General features: G+C 38.2%; 1 protein-coding gene and 1 pseudogene across 2 annotated transcripts in view; both read left to right on the top strand.

Annotated features, from left to right (window-relative positions):
• LOC111820584 (heat shock protein HSP 90-alpha A2-like) overlaps positions 1-1814 on the top strand; it is a 3152-nt pseudogene extending 1338 nt beyond the window's left edge.
• The window catches only part of NPAS3 (neuronal PAS domain protein 3), a 1017265-nt gene that overhangs the window by 758052 nt on the left and 239401 nt on the right, over positions 1-19812 (top strand). The window lies entirely within an intron of this gene.

The following is a 19812-nucleotide window of genomic DNA, read 5'->3' as shown; positions in this document are numbered from 1 at the left end:
AGAACTACAAAAAGTTTTATGAGCAGTTCTCTAAAAACATTAAGCTTGGAATACATGAAGACTCTCAAAATTGGAAGAAGCTTTCAGAGCTGTTAAGGTATTACACATCTGCTTCGGGTGCCGTGATTGTTTCTCTCAAGGACTATTGCACCAGAATGAAGGAAAACCAGAAACACATCTACTACATCACTGGTGAAACCAAGGACCAGGTTGCTAACTCAGCCTTTGTGGAACGTCTCCAGAAGCATGTCTTAGAAGTAAGTGATCTATATGATCGAGCCCATTGATGAATACTGTGTCCAACAGCTGAAGGAGTTTGAGGGGAAGACTTTAGTGTCAGTCACCAAAGAGGGCTTGGAACTTCCAGAAGATGAAGAAGATACAAAGAAACAGGAAGAGAAAAAAAACAAAGTTTGAGAATCTCTGCAAAATCATGAAAGACATCTTGGAGAAAAAAGTTGAAAAGGTGGTGGTGTCAGACCGATTCGTCACGTCTCCATACTGCGTTGTCACAAGCACATATGGCTGGACAGCAAACATGGAAAGAATCGTGAAGGCTCAAGCCCTGAGAGACAACTCGACAATGGGCTACGTGGCAGCAAAGAAACATCTGGAGATAAATCCCGACCATTCCATCATAGAGACCTTACAGCAAAAGGCTGAGGCTGACAAGAATGATAAGTCTGTGAAGGATCTGGTCATCTTACTCTATGAAACCGCACTCCTATCTTCTGGCTTCAGTCTAGAAGATCCCCAGACACATGCTAGCAGGATCTACAGGATGATTAAACGTGGTCTGGGTATTGATGAAGATGACCCTACTGCTGATGATACCAGCGCTGCTGTCACTGAAGAAATGCCGCCCCTCGAAGGAGATAATGACACACCGCGCATGGAAGTGGTTGACTAAGCTCTGCCTGAGGAATCGCCTGTACACGTGTTCAATACTTCATCTTCATTCCCTTTGATAATATATTTTCAAGGATTTTTTTCTTTATTTTTGTTAACATTTTAAAAATCTGTATGGCATGACGATAAGGGAAAGATAAGATTTCTTTCTACTTCTAAGTGTGATGCTGTGATACTTTAGGCACTAAAGCAGAACTAGTAATGTTTTTCTAGTTTCACATTGGCTTATTTAACGGCTTGAGGTGACATTTGTTGTAAGGTGTACGTAACCTAATGTTAACTCAGTGGTGTAACGTGTTTAGCTGTTAAACGGATTCCTAGTAAGCCAAATTTTTGTCACTGAAGTGTTGAGATTTGATGTTTAAAAGAAAAATCTTTGTTAAAATAGCTTTGAATTTCACCTTCTCGGATCTTCTTTTTAAGCCTTCGTCTCCTATAGTTACCAATTCTGCATGTATTAGGCCTCTAGAAGTTAGTATGCCACACTAAACCAACTCGATGGGACCTAAGTATCCATAGAGCTTGTTTCCAAAGAAAAATGTATTGATTAGAGTAGCAACATTCTACGCCTACCTAGGCTGTTGCAAAGTAACCCTACTGAGCTTGTGAGTGGAAGTGTAGTGCCCAGATCACCTGCTGCGCCAAAAGGTTGTAACAAATACAGTTAAATTAAAAAGAAAAAAAAGAGAGAGAGAGAGAGATTGACTCAAGACACACCCTACAGTAATCCTGTCTCATTAGCATAACAAAGATAACCCATTCTCAAATGGGATTGTAACCACAGGTGTAGAGGTTAGAATTTACAACACATATTTTTGGGAAACACATTTGAATCCATGACATGACTCCAGGTACAACAGAAAGAAACATTGCCTGGTCCTGCACCATCTTCAGGATGCTCAAGTGATCCACAGAGTTTTCATTGGCTAATTTTCAGAAGTAGATCACCAGACCTTTCTTCCTAGTCTGTTTTAGTCTGGAAGCTTCACTGTAATCTGTCTACTATGGGTGACCCTGCTGGTATTTGATATACTGGTGGCATAGTTTCTAGCATCATAGCAACATGCAAACCACATCAGTACAACAAATTGACAGATGAGTGGTGGTTGCTTCCTTTACTGTTAAACTTAAGTCACAAATAAGCAGCCTATATCATGGGTAATTTTACAGGTCTATCTTTGAATTTTATAGGCTTGCCAGTTATCCTTAATGCTGTATCTGAGTATTGAAGCCCCCGTATTCCTTTTCTGTCTCATCTGTCTTTCCACACAATTCATGCATAACTGGCAAGAAGAGTATTCTGGGGAGGTAAGATGTCCGAGAACATTATAGTCCTTCATTAAGCTCCTGGTAAGGGAAATGATTTGTTTTGTGTTTTGAGTTTTTTAATGGTAAATATGAAAAATGCCTTCAGGTTTTTAAAATCCATTTCTGATTTTTATTATGATTGTGAGAAGAATGTTTAATAATTGCATCTAGACTTATATCTACCATAATGGTAATTTGGTTCATGTCAAAGTAGACTATATAGAAAATATAAATTGTAGATGTTGAGAATGTATCTCAATCCGGCTTTCTGTTTCTTGAGGAAGAGGGAATGGAAGGAAGGGAGGAAGGAGAGGGGATGGAGAAAGAGAAAGAGGAGGCTTAGGGGGAAAAAATGTTCTCATTTTCATTAGGCCTCTCTACCCCCATCTCCCCCATATCTGGCCCACCTCAAACTTTGGGTTGCCAAGTACAAACCTCTGGCAAACTGGCGTTTTACGAATGTTTAAATGGAATGTGCGAAGTAAGACATGATATATGCCCGCTTGCAGAAGTGGGCCTATTAAATGAAACAAATGCCATCAGTGTCTATTTCCAGCTGAGGTTATAACGTGTGGGACGGTTTTGAGCACCAGATTCCCTTTGCATCCGATACCATAAACCAAACAGTTTATATACCATATGAATTTGTAGAGCTGATTGTTTTATTATATTTGAGTGTAAATTTTTCATCCCTTTCAGTTCCACCGCCATTCTCAGAGAATACAAGTTTTGTGCTGATATGATGCTTCCTAGCTCTAGGCATGGCCTACCCCTACTACTGACTGTAATTTACTTTTTGGTGTCTGTCGCCTTGAGCTTGCCTTCTGACTAGCTTGTTGAATGATGTGCTAATCCATTATATTTTTCAGACAAGTGTATCGACCAGTATAAACAGACTGGAGGGCACAAACCTAAATGAAAGCTATACTTCCCTGAATCATTTAAAAATCTCCTGCTTGGTGGCAGTGCAGAATAACTTGGCTCTGTACATTAAGTAAAGAAGAGGGAGATTTCAATAAATAAAACAAAACATTGAAATATGCCTGCCTGTAGGAGTTGAGTCCAGGTTTCAAATGTTCACCTTTATTCATCTTTTTTTTTTTTCAACATGATGATCAGAAAAGGTGACTTTAAAATGCCCTCTCCTGATACAAATTTAGAGTGAAGCACAGCATTTAGCCGTCTTCTGCATTTGTGTGACATTTTTACCCAATCCCCGGGTGTCTTTCACTTGAAGTCACGTATGTTATTGTAACACATTTATACAAATAAAAAAACAGAAAAGAGGCACTCAGAGGAATTTCAGCAGAGAAATTAAGCCTTGGCTGGCCCCCTTCTGAGTCGTTCCCTTATAAAAGATGTGAGAACGGATAGCCAAATGAGTCGGGGGAAAATAAGTTTCAAATGAATCTTTCCTAAAAGAAAATGTCAGTGGACCGGAGCTCTTTAATTTGCAAGACTAAAGCCACCAGGTAAAGATTTACCTGTAGCAATGTGAGGAAAGGTGCTGAAATTTTGGGTCAGTACATTCACATCTAACCTGGTGCCAAGTAACATGGTGGAAATGGTGTTCTTCAATTAAATTTACAACATGACCAAGGTGAAGCAATTCTCTGATGACAAACAGGGTCTCGGATTTTCCCCAGCCACCTTTGATACATGCTACTTTTACAAACAGTTATACTGGAATTACTCACCTCTCTTCAGATCACCAGTATCCCACTGCTATCAAGTCAGTTCCGACTCATAGCGGCCCCATAGGGTTTCCAAGGCTGTAAAACTCTGCAGAAGCAGACTGCCACATCTTTCTCCCAAAGAGCCACTGGTGGTTTCAAGCCACCGACCTTTTGGTTAGCAGTCGATCGCTTTAACCACTGTGCTGCCAGGGGTCATCAAATCACCGGTACAGCAAACATAAAACCATTCTTCCCAACTCTCTTGCTCTGCTTCCTTAGGTTCATGAGGCTTAGTGTGTATTTTTCATATTTGTCTTATTCTTAGTGGCCAGATACCGAGCGGTGTAGATTCTTCTGTCTATAGAGAGATAGAGAGGTTTCAGAGCATGTACCTGTACCTCTCATAGGATGGTGACAGTAATCTTGTGAAGTTAAGCATGAGTGTTTTATGACCTTTTGACAATTAGAGAAACTAAAATTACAAGTAGGGAACTGCAAAGATCACAGAGCAAGTAAGTGGTAAACGAAGACTTGGTAAACCAAGAGGTAGCTTTTGGCTCCAACTCTCACATGCCACTTCCTTTCTTGTCAGAAGTCCTCAACCAAGGCTGAAGTTTTTATTCTCTTGCTGGGGAGGGGAAGGGCTAGACTGAGAGTGACAATGATATTCTCTCTCCCCTATAATGCCACAGGGAGTACTGCCTTTCTACCAGCAACCTGGCTGCCAAATAGCTTTACTCCTATTGGAGATATAGGAAATTAAAACATTGTTGGATAAGAATGCCTGTGGAGATTCCTGAGCCATACTCCATAGGATAGCTTAAAATTCCAAACCTCTTTTTATCTGCTGATGTGCCGACCTGCATAAGGAGAATTGGCTAATAAAGTCTTACCCCAATTCCAAAGGCAAATAAAAGCACTCTTTTCGTGGCTATGCACAACCCATCTTTGCTCTCTGGTGCTTCGTGCTAATTTTAAACAAATTACCTGGAGTCTGAAATCTATTTCAGGGCCTTGGACAGCCTGTTGGGTCAGCATGTTCTTTCTAGTTCTTTCTAAAGGAAGTTACTGCCCACAGCTCCATTTGCTATGTTGAGAGTTTTAAACTTATTCTTCCGCTGCCTCCTTATTTCACAAGTCAGAAGGACTACTGATACCCATCCTCTGTTCACACAGGGGTATGGCCAATGGAGCCAGTAGTCAAGCCTACACTTAAAAAGAGCCATCTAAGACCTGGCTTACCATAGGCACTAAGTAAATAGACTGGTTTTACTTGATCAACTTACTCATCATCTAATAAAGCCAGATTAAAAACAAAACAAATAAAAAAACAGGGTTATCTTTTCTCATAGAACAATACTGTGAAAGAAGGAATCAAACACCATCAGCATCTACAAAACAGAACGTGGAAATAGACTTATATTTATTGAGAATAGTCTCTGTGTCAAGCTCAATGCTACTAGCATTCACAATAATAACCAACAGTAAGTTATATCTGTTCAAGCAGATGCTGTGTGCCAAGCACTTTACTAAACTCTATATACACGATTGCTCAGTTAATCCCCTCAACAGCTCTGTGAAGTAGATTCTATGTCACAACAGCCTTATGAGGGAGATTCTACTACCATCCCCATTTTATCCAGAGCAACCAATACCAAATAAATAAATTGAGAGTGTGCTTCAAATGAAGGTCCTCTTATTCTCACATCTCAGTAATTCAGACCCTGTACCAAAATAAATAAATAATGCAGAAATAAATCCCTCCTGAGTTCACGTAATAAACCTTTACAGTCAGAGATGAGTCATATTTTATTGGATGATTTGGGAAGGGCAGTTGAGTGATCTACAGGATCTCAGTATGTGACCTGACAGATTTTATATCTCAGTTCCTCTGTATTTTCACCTGTAAAACAAGAATAATTATTCAGGCTTTCTATATATTATAATGAGAGACGATAAAGATTGATGAAATATGGATGCATAGAATGAAGGGTTCAGAATAAACGTACTCCTCAGTTCATAGATATGCTATTACTAATAACAGAATTGTCCTACTCAGAAATCTTTTCCCTATTGAGTTGTGCATTTAATTATGAGTCGTCTTTTTCCCTCATTCAACCAATATGTATTAGGCACTGTCATGGATTGAATTGTGTCCCCCCAAAATATGTGCCAGCTTGGCTAGGCAATGATTCCCAGCATTGTGTGGTTGTCATCCATTCTGTGATCTGATATAATTATCCTCCATTTTGTGGTGTGTCATAAATCCTAGCCTCTATAAGTTAATGAGCAGGATCAGTGTGGGGTGTATCTTGAGTCACAGCCTTACAAGAGGATGTAACTCAAATCACACCCTTACTCAAGTCACACCCTTGCTTGAGTCACACCTTTTATCTTACAAGAGATAAATGGAGAGAGAAGCAAGCAGAGAGGAGAAGGACCCAACTACCACCAAGAAAGAAGACCTGAGAGCAGAGTGCATCCTTTGGACCCACAGTCCCTGCACTGAGAACCTCCTAGACCTGGGGAGAGATTGATGCCAAGACACATGTAGAAGTCCAAGGAACTCTGGGCCCACAGATGTTGAAAGGAGGCAAGGACCTTCCCCAGAGTCGACCGAGAGAGCGCCATCCCCAGGAGTTGATGCCCTCAATTCGGATTTCTAGTCTTGTAGACTGTGGGAGAATAAATTTCTGGTTTTTGGAGCCATCCACTTGTGGTATTTCTGTTATAGCAGCACTAGATAACTAAGACAGGCATATACTCAGTACTTCTAGGGTAGATAAAAAGATGAGGAAGTTATTCTCAGCCTAGAGTATCAAAAATAAACAATGTAGTGAAATGTTTTCCTCGAATTTATTATGAAAGCTGCCAAAGTTAGCTTGTTATGTCTACACGAAGCCAAACATCAAGAGGAAAACGGAAAAGTTCAAGCAGTAATACAGATGTTTCAAAACATCTGGGTGCTTGATGTCCTGTAGATTTACCATATGGATCTCCTACAAAGTTTTTTTTCGTTTTATTTCAGGCTTTCAGAAATTAACTTGGAGTTATGTAGATCAACCATTTTACTAATATCCCCTTGTCATAAAATATTGAACCTTTTCTTCTTGGTAGTCTTGAAGCTAAGGTCGCAACTTTATAAACCCACTTGTCATGGTTGGTAGTGATTTTTTAATATATTTAAAATATTCCAGGATCTGGACTGGCTGTTGGGCAAACCAGGTGAATGCTTAGGGGGCTTAGGCACAAGGCATGTCTGGGTCAGAGAAGCCACCTCCCTCGGAGGGTTCAGAACAAACAAGGGCCTGCTTTATTAACTGGGTAAAAGGACGAAGCTGCCAAAGATGTGATGTGAAAGCTGGTATCTCAGACATGTTAGATAAAAAGTCATTGTTGCTATGAACCTAATTTTAGGCTTAATAATTTCCTTCTAAGATCACTCCAGGGCAGAAAAGGGAAAGAGAAATAATTATAGGGGCACTGGGTGAGGCCAGATGGCAGGCATATTCTAAAGGCCTACAGGCAACCTGTGGGCTTTAAATGCTGGTGAGAGCCTTTTGCATCCCATCCACTGGGGCCTGCAGACGTCCAGCCTGCCACTTACCCTCCCTCCCCCAGGGCAGTGCAGAACCAGGTGAGCCTGCCTCCTGCCTCATGTCTTTACAACCTGAGGAAATTATCTTTATGACTATAGACAAAATTGTTCAGCTCACTCTTAAGTGTTCTTACTTAAAATATCTGGCTTTTATTCATATCTGAGAGAAGCTCAGACTCAAGCCTAAAACTATGGTGCTTTGTTTCATTTTGGATTTCTCTCTCCTCCTCCCCACCACCCACCCAAGCTCGCATTGTTTTAATTAGTTTCCGTCAATACTTGGAAGAGCTGGTTTGAAAGAAGCTGTCCATTCCCTGCCCCCACCAAACATGTTAGTCCATTTATGCTTCTAAACCCAAGTATTCATCCCGCACATCAAAATATGTGAACCTTAGCAAGATAAAAGCTGTCCAAACCTGATTTTGTTTCTACACAGATGGCTATAAACATGACACTGGGATATTAGTCTTGGCTTTTCTTGACAGACCTGAAAATTGGCCATGCAGAACTATTTAAAATTGGTAGAAAAAACTTACCCTGAAGTTTACTGTTGATGAACACAAGAGAAAGCACATAATTAATGGAAATACATGTCAGAATAAAGAAAAATGTATTACTCCTTTCATTTCTGAGTCCTCGCCAAAGGTGTTGAATGAAGCTGATATTTCAGAGGTGGAAAGGGGACTTGAGCTTGTTTTAGTGAAGTAAAAATTTGTATGAGAGTTTACACATGCAGTAATTAATTTATACCATGACGTCTTTTAATTAACAGTAAGTTTTCTTATTGTAAAAGTAAATCATCCTCATAACAAAAAAAAAAAAAATTGTACATTATCAACAAACAAAAAGAAGGGAAAATAAAACATCCATTCAGAAAAAAGTACTGTAAACATTTTGATGTGTATTCTCTCAGATACTTCTCTGTAGATTTATATGTACGTATGTTTGCCTCGTTTGTTACTGCTTTGAACCTTTTTTTTTAATTCAAAATGTTTTGGACTTTTAAAAATGTTAATAAGTATACTTACAAAGTCTTATTATTGGCTACATGGCACTTTTTTCTATAGATGTGCCATAATTTATTTAACCAGGCTGTTGTTATTATGTATTTAAGGTGTCTCCAACTTTGCACTATTGCAAACAATATTACTTTTGTTAAATATTCTTGCAGCAAAATTTTTACATATGTACCCATTTTTATATCCTTAGGATACATTTCCATAAACTGAATCAAAAGGACGACATATTTTAAGGGATTGTCAGACATCTGGCCAAATTAACCTCAAGAGAGATAGATGATACTAATTGGCTTTCTTGAAGTAGTGTATTAGATTGTCCATTTCCTCACATGCTTGTTGGCACTGAATTTTACTTTTTAATGTTTTTTTTTTAATAAATTGAAGGTAAAATGGCATTGTTTTGTTTTACAAGAGGTTTTCATAATATCTACCCTGAACTTAAATAATGAAGTGCCCTAAGATGTTCTCTAAATCTTACTAAAGAGATTTGCCTGGGACACTGATTTGTGGGGAACGATACTATTTTTATGTGGCTGTAGCATTTGCACTGGGCTTTCCTAAAGTCCTTGCAACGTAAATATTGTTACAGCTTGTTTAGCCTCCTATATCCATGACATTCCATGTCTCTGCTTCTAGTTTGTTTGGTTTTACGTTAATGCTAGAAAGGACAGAGCAACAATATGTGTCATTTACAGTGTTGTTTTATACTAACCTTGGTTCTCTGAAATCATTGTATTTCTTGTTTTATTTGTCTGTTTCTATACAGCACATTTCAGATTTCCAAGATTCTACTCAGAAAGAAATGAAAAATTCTTTAAGATATTAAGATAATTTTTCACCTGACAGAAAGACAGAGCAGGCTTTATTTACAAAAAAAAAAAAAAATTAAAAACATAGACACAGATTCTATAACTAGCAGAAGGGGGAATCTCTGTCTTAAATCAGAACTTCAAAAATCGTTTTGTTAAAAAAAAAAAACACGTAAAGAGCATAAAACATTTGCAGTAATGAAAGCATTTAAATGGACTAGTTGATTTTAGTTGAAAAATATATGCTTTTCTTCATCTCAGTGCTTCCTTTGGTGCTAGCTATTCAAAGAAGATCTATTTTTTTTTTCTACCTTTTTTTTTTTTGGTAATCGGGACTGTCTTTGTGTCCTGCCATTGTTAGCGTTGTCCGTGTTGTTGCTTTAAATTGCTGTCGAGTCAGCTCTGACTCACGGCGCATTGTCAACAGCAGTGTCAACAAAATGGACAAAAAAAAAAATCCGCACGGAGCCCTAGTTGGGTGTAGAGCACCATATAGAAAGCTCTAGTTCCTGTCTTCTGACACCTCACTTTATCTGAGTTGATAGGATGAAACTGAGCAAGCATTCTCTATGTCTAGGCTACTGTTGGGTGTTGGAGAGTTCTAGGTTATTACATGATTATAAGAGGCCTTTCTCAGTTTTGTTTAAGGGAAGAGAAAGAATGAGTTAAGAGCCATGCCTTATGTGGCTAGTGGAAGATAAAGCATTCAGTCAAATAAACCTGTCCTGTTCAGGGTTCTGATCAGATCTACAGTGTATCTCATATTGAACAACAGAGAATTGCACCCTGAGAGTAAGAAGGCTGAGAAATTATCTGTCATGCCTCAAGCTAGGAAAATAAATTGGGGTGACTATAAAATTGGCTCTTGGTATTGGTAGACATTCCTGCTTAGTGGTCTTTAATAAAGATATAGAGTATCTTTCAGTAAACAACTTATAAAATAATCCCCTAAGAGTTGACCTGTGAAGGAAAAAGATGAGCTAATGACACATAAATTATTAATACTTCATCTAGTGGATGTGTAGGTATAGTGCAAATTTGCAATTCCACAATTATGAGAAAAAAAAACTTCTTTTTTTTTCTTTAACTTCCCAGTCTGTTAGACTTTATAGGAAAGGAGAACAATACCTGGTTTTAAGAGAAACTTTAAGATTTTAAGAGACTATACGTATGTTGTCAGTAAAGAAAGGGGCAGATGTCAAATAGCATTTTAAAAACATAACTATAGTAGTTTAAGAAGAGTAATGGATTAACGTTGAAGAAATTATACTTATTCTAGACAGCTGTGCCATAGTCAAGAATAGTTAGAAAAATATGGAAAGTAGACCTTCTTCATAGTCCAAGGGTTCTTAACCTTGCGACTGTGGACCAACATGGAGTCTGTGGATAGAATTCAGGAAGTTGATAAATTTGGATAGGAGAAAAATCACAACTTTAATTTCACTAATTTGTAACTGAAATTTAGCATTTAATTCAATTAGGAATGTAGACTAAAATCCACAGTAATGTGCCTGTGTCGGTCACCACTAGAAATCATACATATTTTCATATTATATTACTGTTCTCCTAGCTATCTTGGAATATCACTACTTGAAATCATTATAGTTATTAGATCTAATACTAGATGTTGTTATTTAACACAATAATAGATAAGCATGTATATTATATATCATCCTTTTTATATTTTGACAAGAGAATTTCAATATAATTGATTTCCTTTGAGATTCTAACATTGTATGCATTTAAAGACATTATTCTAAGTTAAGATGTATGTGGACTTCACCATACTGCCAAAAGAATCCACAGCAGAAAAAAGTTTAAGAACCTTCTTCTTAGATAGATGTACATAAAAAATGGATCAATAGAGATGAGAGAGAGCTACGGGGAGGCGCTTTTTACATTTTTTTAATTTCAGAATCTGCTTAAAACGCATAGGTTGGAAATTTAAAAGAACTCAGGGTGTGGGCAGTTTAATTCTACTGTTCTAACATTTAAATTCTCATTTCTAAGGAAAGATAGGCTGGAAGGATGAGGGCTAAGACTTAAAGAAACTTCTAGCCAACCAAAGGAAATATGTAAAAGGAATAACTTGTCCTCATAATATTCAGAGACTTTAGCACTTCATGAAACATACCATATTAAGATGTTATCCAAATGGATAACTATCTGGAAAGAGTTTGACAGCATTTTGTTGAGTGCTTCCTGTGCAATCACAATAGTTTTAGAGCCCAGCCTTCACCTGCAGGAGTTTACAGTCTCTTTAGAAAAAGCAAACAATCACTGAAAACATTTATGATTACCTATAAACATGAACAGATAAATAGGGTACAACCTAAGTATGCAGCCTTGAGTTGTGATAACGTGGAAGCCAGAGGAGATGAGTAGGAGAATGTGAAATGGCAGAAGAAGGAAGCATAAAGACATTCCAGGTATAAGGAATAGAGTGCTGAAGCACTGAGCTGGAGCAGTAGAAAGTTCATGCTTCATAGTAATACAATGGAAGTGTTGAAACAAGAGGCAGACAGATTCAGAAAGGGAAACGTATTGAATGCTAGGCAAAAAAAAAAAAAAAGTGAAATTCAGTTTTTAGTTTAGGTAATATCCGGAGGCAGGTTGCTAAAGCAACTGGATATAGGATGAAATGCAAGAAGCTGTCATGAGCAAGACCATGACAGAGCCTCTAGTCTAGAACTATACCTGAGGTGATGAGGGATTGATGTTAGAGTAAGGTGGCAACTGTGGAACTTAAAGAAACAGGTAAATCTGACAGATATTAAGAAGGTAAAGTATAGATGGTCAGTGTTGAGTGATGTGTGGAAAGGAGGATGTGAAGAGGGCATAAAGACGATATTCAGTGGCATTGGTGGTTCACTGGTAGAATTCTCACTCTCCATGCAGTAGACCGGCTTTGATTCTTGGCTAGTGCACCTCAAGCACAGCCACCACCTGGATGTCAGTGGAGGCTTGTGTGTTGCGATGATGCTGAACAGGTTTCAGCAGAGCTTCTAGACTAAGACTAGGAAGAAAGGCCTGGCGGTCTACTTCTGAAAAATCTGCAACCAATCGTAGGGATGGCACAGGACTGGGCAGTGTTTCGTTCTGTGGTACATGGGGTTGCTATGAGTGAGGGCCAATTCAACAGCAGCTAACAACAACAACAAATAAATCCACATATTTAGAAGTACAATGCTATGGACCAACAGGTGAGAGCCAGGGTACCATGTCCTGCCCTTGCCATGGATTTCTCCAACCATAAGGAGGTTGTGTAACGTTTTTCTGCTCCATTTTTTCCATCTGCCAAGTGGGGCAAATACACAAAACAAAGTAACATCTCAAGAAGCTCTATCCTTTGGATTGAAATAACCTTATAATCTTTTTATACTCTGGTTTCTCTTCAGATCATATAAATCTTTTGCCTTTTACTAACCTTATAATCTTTTATATATTTTGTGATTTCTTAGTAGGCTGAAAGCAAAAACCTACCTTGTGAGTAAAAAACAAAAACCACCTAAATCGGAGATACATTGCTTTTATAGGAATCTTAAGCTGTGAAATGTCAACCCATTATCAGAACTAATGTCATTGTTCCTAAGGGTTTACCTACTTATAAATTCTTTTACTTTTCCACTGAGAATCATGCTGGTGCTTAATGCATTTTAAATACAGCATGAAGGTCTCAAAATGTGGGATTTGAAACTCAGGCAGAAATTTCAATGGGCTACTGAAGAATGTTACATTCAGTGGCTTAAAAATCTGATGATCTCTTTTTAGTCCCTGGACTTCTATTTTTTTATTGTACCTTTTTATTCTCACTCTCTGTATTTTCAGTTATAAATAAACTGGGAAGGATCATATCCTAATATCTGTGATTATCTGAAATATTAAACAGTGGTAAATTTTCCTGTTGTCAAGATAGCGTTCAAGGATGACTGGTCATGAAGCACCTACCAAGGGACCTCAGGAATATTTCTTAAGGGGCGATCATAAAACACCGTAGAGAGAAAGTCTTGGATGCTTTATTTTCTCTTCTTTAGAGATAGAAAAATGAGGCAAAAATAATTTATAAGAATTAAATTGTAGGAAGCCAGGGACTCCAGTAGTCAACCTAATAAACTTCTTGTTGGAAAGCTTGTTTTGGATTGTCATGGAGCTTCCGGTAGTACGCCCAAATCCTGCCATTTGTAATGCATATCTGAAGCTCTCTGAAGAAAAAGTAGACTATGCTATTACCAGAACCTCTCTAATCCTGTCTCTTATTCAAATACGTTCCATTTTAAGAAAACCAAGCATCAACAATCTGCACTTTCAAAGCAATCAGATCAGTTGTACCAATTGTTGACATGATGTAATAGTTCTTTGCTTCCCAAAAGGATTCACGAGGTGAATGAAGTGGTTTACCCAAATTTATTTAAAAAATAAATTTTGATATAAGTATTTGAAAATTTGAAAAATAAAGTTTATGAACATATACTTTTTATGATTAAAAAATTAATAAATGGATAATCAAGATAAAAAATGGAATATAGAAACTATAAAAGATACGGTTGAGTAAAGGCAGCAAAATTATGTTTATAAGAAATAATAATCTAATTGTACATCCTAATATAAATTTATAATAATACAAATCTGTAATTACTTTCTGGTTCTTGTTTTATTTGGCTGTGACATTCATTATGTTTGACTGTTACAGCAGTCCCTAGGAAAGAGGTATAATGAAATGGTTCTCTTCTCTTCTATCCTTTTAAACACTTTTATGCTCTTTTGCCTTATTTTCCCCATCTGTGTTTCCCCTAGATACATTAATTCACATGGTTTCAATTTGAAAACCAGTTTTATTCTTTGTGTCCTTTATTTTCCCCTGAAATAACCTTAGTGTGTTGTCAATTGATCAAGATTGGTGTGCATCTATATTTAATTTTCTACACAAATTTAATTCCCACGTGAGATACAAGGGCTGTACACCAATCATTGTGAAATACAATTTTTTTTTTAGTATTGTGTTTTACCCAGGGCAATAAAACTAGCAATTATGATCCATATAGAAATCCCTAAAGGCAGTCTAATGTCATATTTAAGATTACAAATGCTGGAAACAACTGCCTAGGCTGAATACTCAGTTCTCACAGTTAATGACTGGTTGACCTTGGGAAGTTATTTTTTCTTTACATGTTTCAATTTCCTCATCTGTAAAATGGGAATTATAGTGGAATCTACTTCATAGGACTGCTGCGCTGATTATGTGAGATAATTCACACAATATACTTTAGCACAGTGCCTCAAATATTGTTATCATCAGCTCATCAAACTCCTTGATCCATTGGGAAGATATCACTAAACATATTCTCCTTGAAATTTTGGTTTCTAGTATACACCTGTACTATATCTTCTCTCTTGAAAAGATATTGAGGACACTAATTCTAAGACTCTCCTTTGGTTTGGGTCTCTTTATTCCCGACCAGTTTTAAAGAGTTCCCCAAATAATCAATTGGCAAAATAAAACTATAGCTCCCACAGCTTCAACAGCTAATGCACCAGTTGCTTTAAGGGACGCTGACTGCAGAACCTCAAATGAACCTAATGTGTAGAACTTGGTATCATGGGCACAAATGTTTGTTTGAAATCCAGTTTACTGCACCACGTGATTTCCCAGCTATCAGGGCCGTTTTGTGATTCTGCTTACAAATTACTTAGTTGAGTATGTTCATGAAATTAAAGGTTTTCACCCATCATGTAATTAGTGTTTTAAAAATAAAGCCAGATTTTTTTGTAATAGTTTGGTAGGTGAGAAAATATAAGGCATGTTTTCTAATTATGAAGCTGCTGTCAAAAAGGTCTATAAAGCAGATGCACTTTGCAAATTAAGGGTTGAATCCAAGATTCCTGTGGCTCTAAAATGGCTCCTCCTTTTGCCACAGCTGTAGCCTGTGGCAACAGAAATCAGGTGTGATGTGAACATACTGTCTCCAAGACCAAAGTTCCCTCTGTAATCCTCCCAGATGCAGGGCAGATCCAAATGTCCTTCGGCAGTCAGATTCTGGGTTGGCACCAACTGCTAGCAAAGAGTTTGCAAAAACTGAACTATGAATGCTTGATCTTTCAAGTCTCCCAAAGACCCAAGTCCCTCTGACATAAGGACTTAGTTTAATTTCTCAACCTGTCAAATGGTTCATCTTGGGAACTCTTAACTTCTCGCTTTCCTTTTTGCTGCTTAATTCCTTCTGCTGATAACAGCTTACAGGTTTTCTAAAAGCTATGTCTCTCTTCCTAATTCAGTATTATTATAACTACATTTTTGATGATTAAGCTCATAATGTAATCTGTGTAGCTGAGGGAACACTGCCTTGTTTCTCATGTATTCAGACTGGCTGTCTTGTTAATAAGAACTACTGTTAGAAGACTGTCTTTCTCAAACTACTCATCTGTTGTAAAGAAATATACTTTGCTTTTGTCTTCATCTCTCAAAAAAATATTCACCTCAAAGCAGAAATATTGAAATGTCTTCTTTCAATTTCTTTTCAAGCTTCCTCGGGTTTATCCAAAGGAAATTTACTAGTTTATTTTTTTTTTTCTCCAGTTCAGAAGGTTCTCCATTTTCATTTCTATAGAAGCAATTTAATGACTTTGTCTGGTTGGGGAATTATGTACATCCTCTGTTAAGTAGAGTCACTTGGATGAGGACCATCTCCCTGACCATGAGAGCCGGGGAGGAGAGAGGGGGCCAGAATTAAATTCTATTTGCAGCTGAATAGTGCTTATGAAAATGAGGAAGGACAATCAATATAAGAAGCCAGCGCAGCCAGAAAATGGTAAAAAGCGCATCTTCAGGCAGCAACCTTCAAATATGTCATCCTAACTGCTGATTTCCATGCGGTCAAGCAGGATGAGATTCTTTGGTTACATCAGCATATGCCTGGGAAACTTGCCGAAAATTACTCATGGTTCAGCAAGTGGCTTTGATTACGATTTAACTGTTCTCAGCCCAGGCCAGTGACCTTGAATTAAAGCATTGTTTCATATGACTTTGCAGTTCCTGAACCCATATTCAGTCTCTCCTACCATCATCTCTTTAAAGTTTGGTGTTTGTTGTTGTTGTTGTTGTTTTTAAATCACACTTAAAATCAAACAAACAAAAAAAGAGATTAAGTATGTCTCAGATAAGGTTCTGGACCTGGACCTCTTGGCCAGGTTGTGATTATTTGTGGACGCTAATTGCTAAAAACCAATTGATCAGAAAGTACCAGTTTCCAAGGATGGGAAACACATCCTGTTTTAACTTCAGGAGTTAATCTTAAAAGCAGAAATAAGTGCTTTATTCTGTTAAGGAAGTTTTACGTAGAATGTTTCTTTGTGATGAAGATGAAAATTTATCACTGAATTTGCAGAAGCCAAGAGTGCTTTTTAGAGGAGAAAAAGAAATTCTTTGGGATGTAGGTGGTTCAGGAAAGATGAGAAGGCATCAATAAAACCCAAGTGTGCCAGGATTTGGTTCAGGCAACATCAGGCAATGTGAATATGTCCATATGGTTTCACATCAGTTTTTGTGGTATCTCTGAAAAAAAATGCATGTTATTTTTATAATAAGTTAAAAGGCTCATAGGAAAATCATGGACAGAAGGTTCCAAAATAACAAATTATTTGCTATGTCAAAGAGGCAGAAAAGTATGCTCAACAAATGAAGTTTTTGAGAATCTTGGGCCATACAAAGTTTTCCAGTTCTAGCATTTAGCAGCAATGAAGACCTGAGTCCACTGATCTCTAGTCACTAAGGTCAGAGTTCTACATTTTGTTTTGGCTGAAGTGGCTTTCAGTATTTAGACATATGTACATAATGCTTATTGTTAGGTATGCTGGACTCTATGGGCTTTTGACAAGTGAGCCACTTCCTCTTGATCTTACTGTCAAGGTGAATGGGACCTATAGAAATGGGGTGGCTAGTTGAAGCTTTCAGAGAAGGATATTAAAGGAGTTGGGGTCAAACCCATGTGTTGTTGGCAATCGGAAAGGGCTATGTTTGACTATTCAGGTATCAGCCATTCTGCAGTAATAATAAAATAATAAGAATAATGATTATTTTTTGGTAAGATTATGGACACCAGGCCTGAGGAGCCAACCCCCCACTCCACCCCAACCCCCCACCTGTCTGATATGAGTAGGATAGAGGAGGGATCATGTTAAATTTCACCAGCCTATGCCTTTGCCATTTGCAACCATTCTACCATACTTGCTCTGAATCCAGGTGGCTCAGGAAATGTTCACAAATATTGTTCTCCATCCATTCATTGTTTTCACTCATTTATATTTATTCCAAAAATATTTATTGAACATCTCCATTGGCCAGGCATTATATCAGCTTTGGCAATATAGCCCAGTGCAAAACAGGCAGGCCTCTGACTTGATGGGCCAGAGATCTTTAGAAACACTGGCATCTCCGTTAGGAAGGGACAAAGTGTGGCAGAAATCCCATCCTGAGCAGAGCTCTGCTCCTACTACACCTTATGGAGACACATGCTCATTGGGAACTCGATGACTTAGTTTTTTAGCACAACTGTTCTTAAGCGTGGCACAGCATCCTGAGGAACACCTCTATGTACCTCTCCCTTTATTTTAGCAGAAACTCTCCTTGCCAGCTGTCCTTACCTGTGTGGAACTACAGGGCCAGTTTCACCTGTTAACTCCCTTACTGTAGCCTTGCCTCCTCCACCCTACCTCAATTCTGTGCCTTTAGGAAGCTTACAAAAAGTTGGCTGCAAATTTTCTTTACGGCTCCGTAACATTCAGGCCTAGCCTATAGGAGTTCCATACAAGCATTTATACTGATCCTCTCTCCACTGGTTGGAGTCAACAGTGGAAAAGGTGAGTTCTCCATTAAGGAGAAATTATTTTACATGGGAAGCAAAGATTATGGCAATATGTGGGTGGTAAGAGATCTGCATCCAAGTACTAAGGCCAGTGAGCTACAGACCAACCCTGAACATGAGCAAAAGCAAAGCAGGATTCCTGACAAAGGCCTTAGGCTACCATGTTCCAGGCCTTTCTGTGTCTTACCAGCCTAATCTCATTTGATTCTTACAGCTTAATTACACTGGTAGAAACCACTGGTAGGAAATTTTCCATCTACCAAGTTTAGGTCTGTCCCCAAAATCTTAAACCCTGAGTCACTGCAGTTACCTAAGCACAGTAACCATTCTCACACTCTCAGCTCGTTAGTCTTATAGTTTCTTCTCGAGGGGAAATGCATAACACACCCTTTACCCTGGAAAGAATGTGACTACCTAGATGGAGAAAACCTACAAGTAAAAAAAGGACAATCTCTGGCTGGCTGAGAGGGAACTCAGGATATCAGCATTATGAGACCACCATGTGTCTTGAGAATCTCTTACTCACCAAAAATGCCCACCAGGGGATTGGTGTCTCCTGTCTTTTTTCTTCACAACATTGCTGTGAGGTAGATGGAGTAGACATCACACTAAGGCTTGGGCCACTTCTGTTGGTGCATGGAGGAATGTGACAGATTATTGACTGATCTCTGGGAGATCAGTCCGAGAAATATGTGCAGTAAAATGACATTAATATACCAAGTTCACCCCGTATCTCGTGGATTAGATCAGTGACATCCTCTTAGAGTGGCTGACTTAGGCCATTGACCCCTATAAAAATTATCTTCTTCTGGATTCTCCTCTCTGCCGTCTCTTTTTCCCAAAACAAAGGGACCAACTTTATCACATTAACAATCAAAGTAGTCATCATATAAGACCCTTTGAAAGTCGATGGAAGGAACGTGAAGAAGTTTAAATTGTGATCCCTGTCCCTGAGAAGCTTAAAACTTAGTTGGAGAAATAAGACATGAGCACATTAAAATTTAAGTGGTGATGTAGTGCCATACGTGATTGAGTGCTGGATGACTCAGTGCTAAGGGAGTTCAGAAGATGGAATGAATGGGGTGGGCTAAACCGGGAAGGAAGAGATAGGTTTTGACCAGACTATGACAAATGAGTAAGTCAGGCCTAGCTGGCAGAGGGCATCCAGATGGGGACAACTATGTGAATAAATTATAGATACGGACATGGACAACGTATTTGGGGGGACCACAAACAGGTGAAATGCAAATGACAATTTGACAATTTGCATAGAGATATGGTAGGAAATAATTTCAAACATGAGGACTGCATAGTCTTAGGTGCCAAACTAAGGATCTTATTTTGAAGAGAATATAATAACCCTTTAAAGGCGTTTTGAGTAAGATAACAAGACAAAGATGCACAGTTTGGGTTAAAATTTCCAAGCTCTTTCAGAGAACAACAAAAAAAGCCCACAACCACCGGAAGAAAGGAAATAGTAAAGATCAGAGCAGAAATAAATGAAATAGAGAACAGAAAAACAACAGACAGAATCAACAAAACCAAAAGTTGGTTCTTGGAAAGAATCAACAAAATCGACAAACCACTGGCCAGACTGACAAAAGAAAAACAGGAGAGGACACAAATAACCCAAAT

The sequence above is a fragment of the Trichechus manatus genome, unplaced genomic scaffold, assembly GCF_000243295.1.
Source record: "Trichechus manatus latirostris isolate Lorelei unplaced genomic scaffold, TriManLat1.0 scaffold00043, whole genome shotgun sequence".
In the NCBI taxonomy this organism is placed as follows: Eukaryota; Metazoa; Chordata; class Mammalia; order Sirenia; family Trichechidae; genus Trichechus; species Trichechus manatus.
The sequence above is the reverse complement of the archived record's forward strand: the minus strand, read 5'-3'. Positions and strand labels throughout refer to the sequence as shown.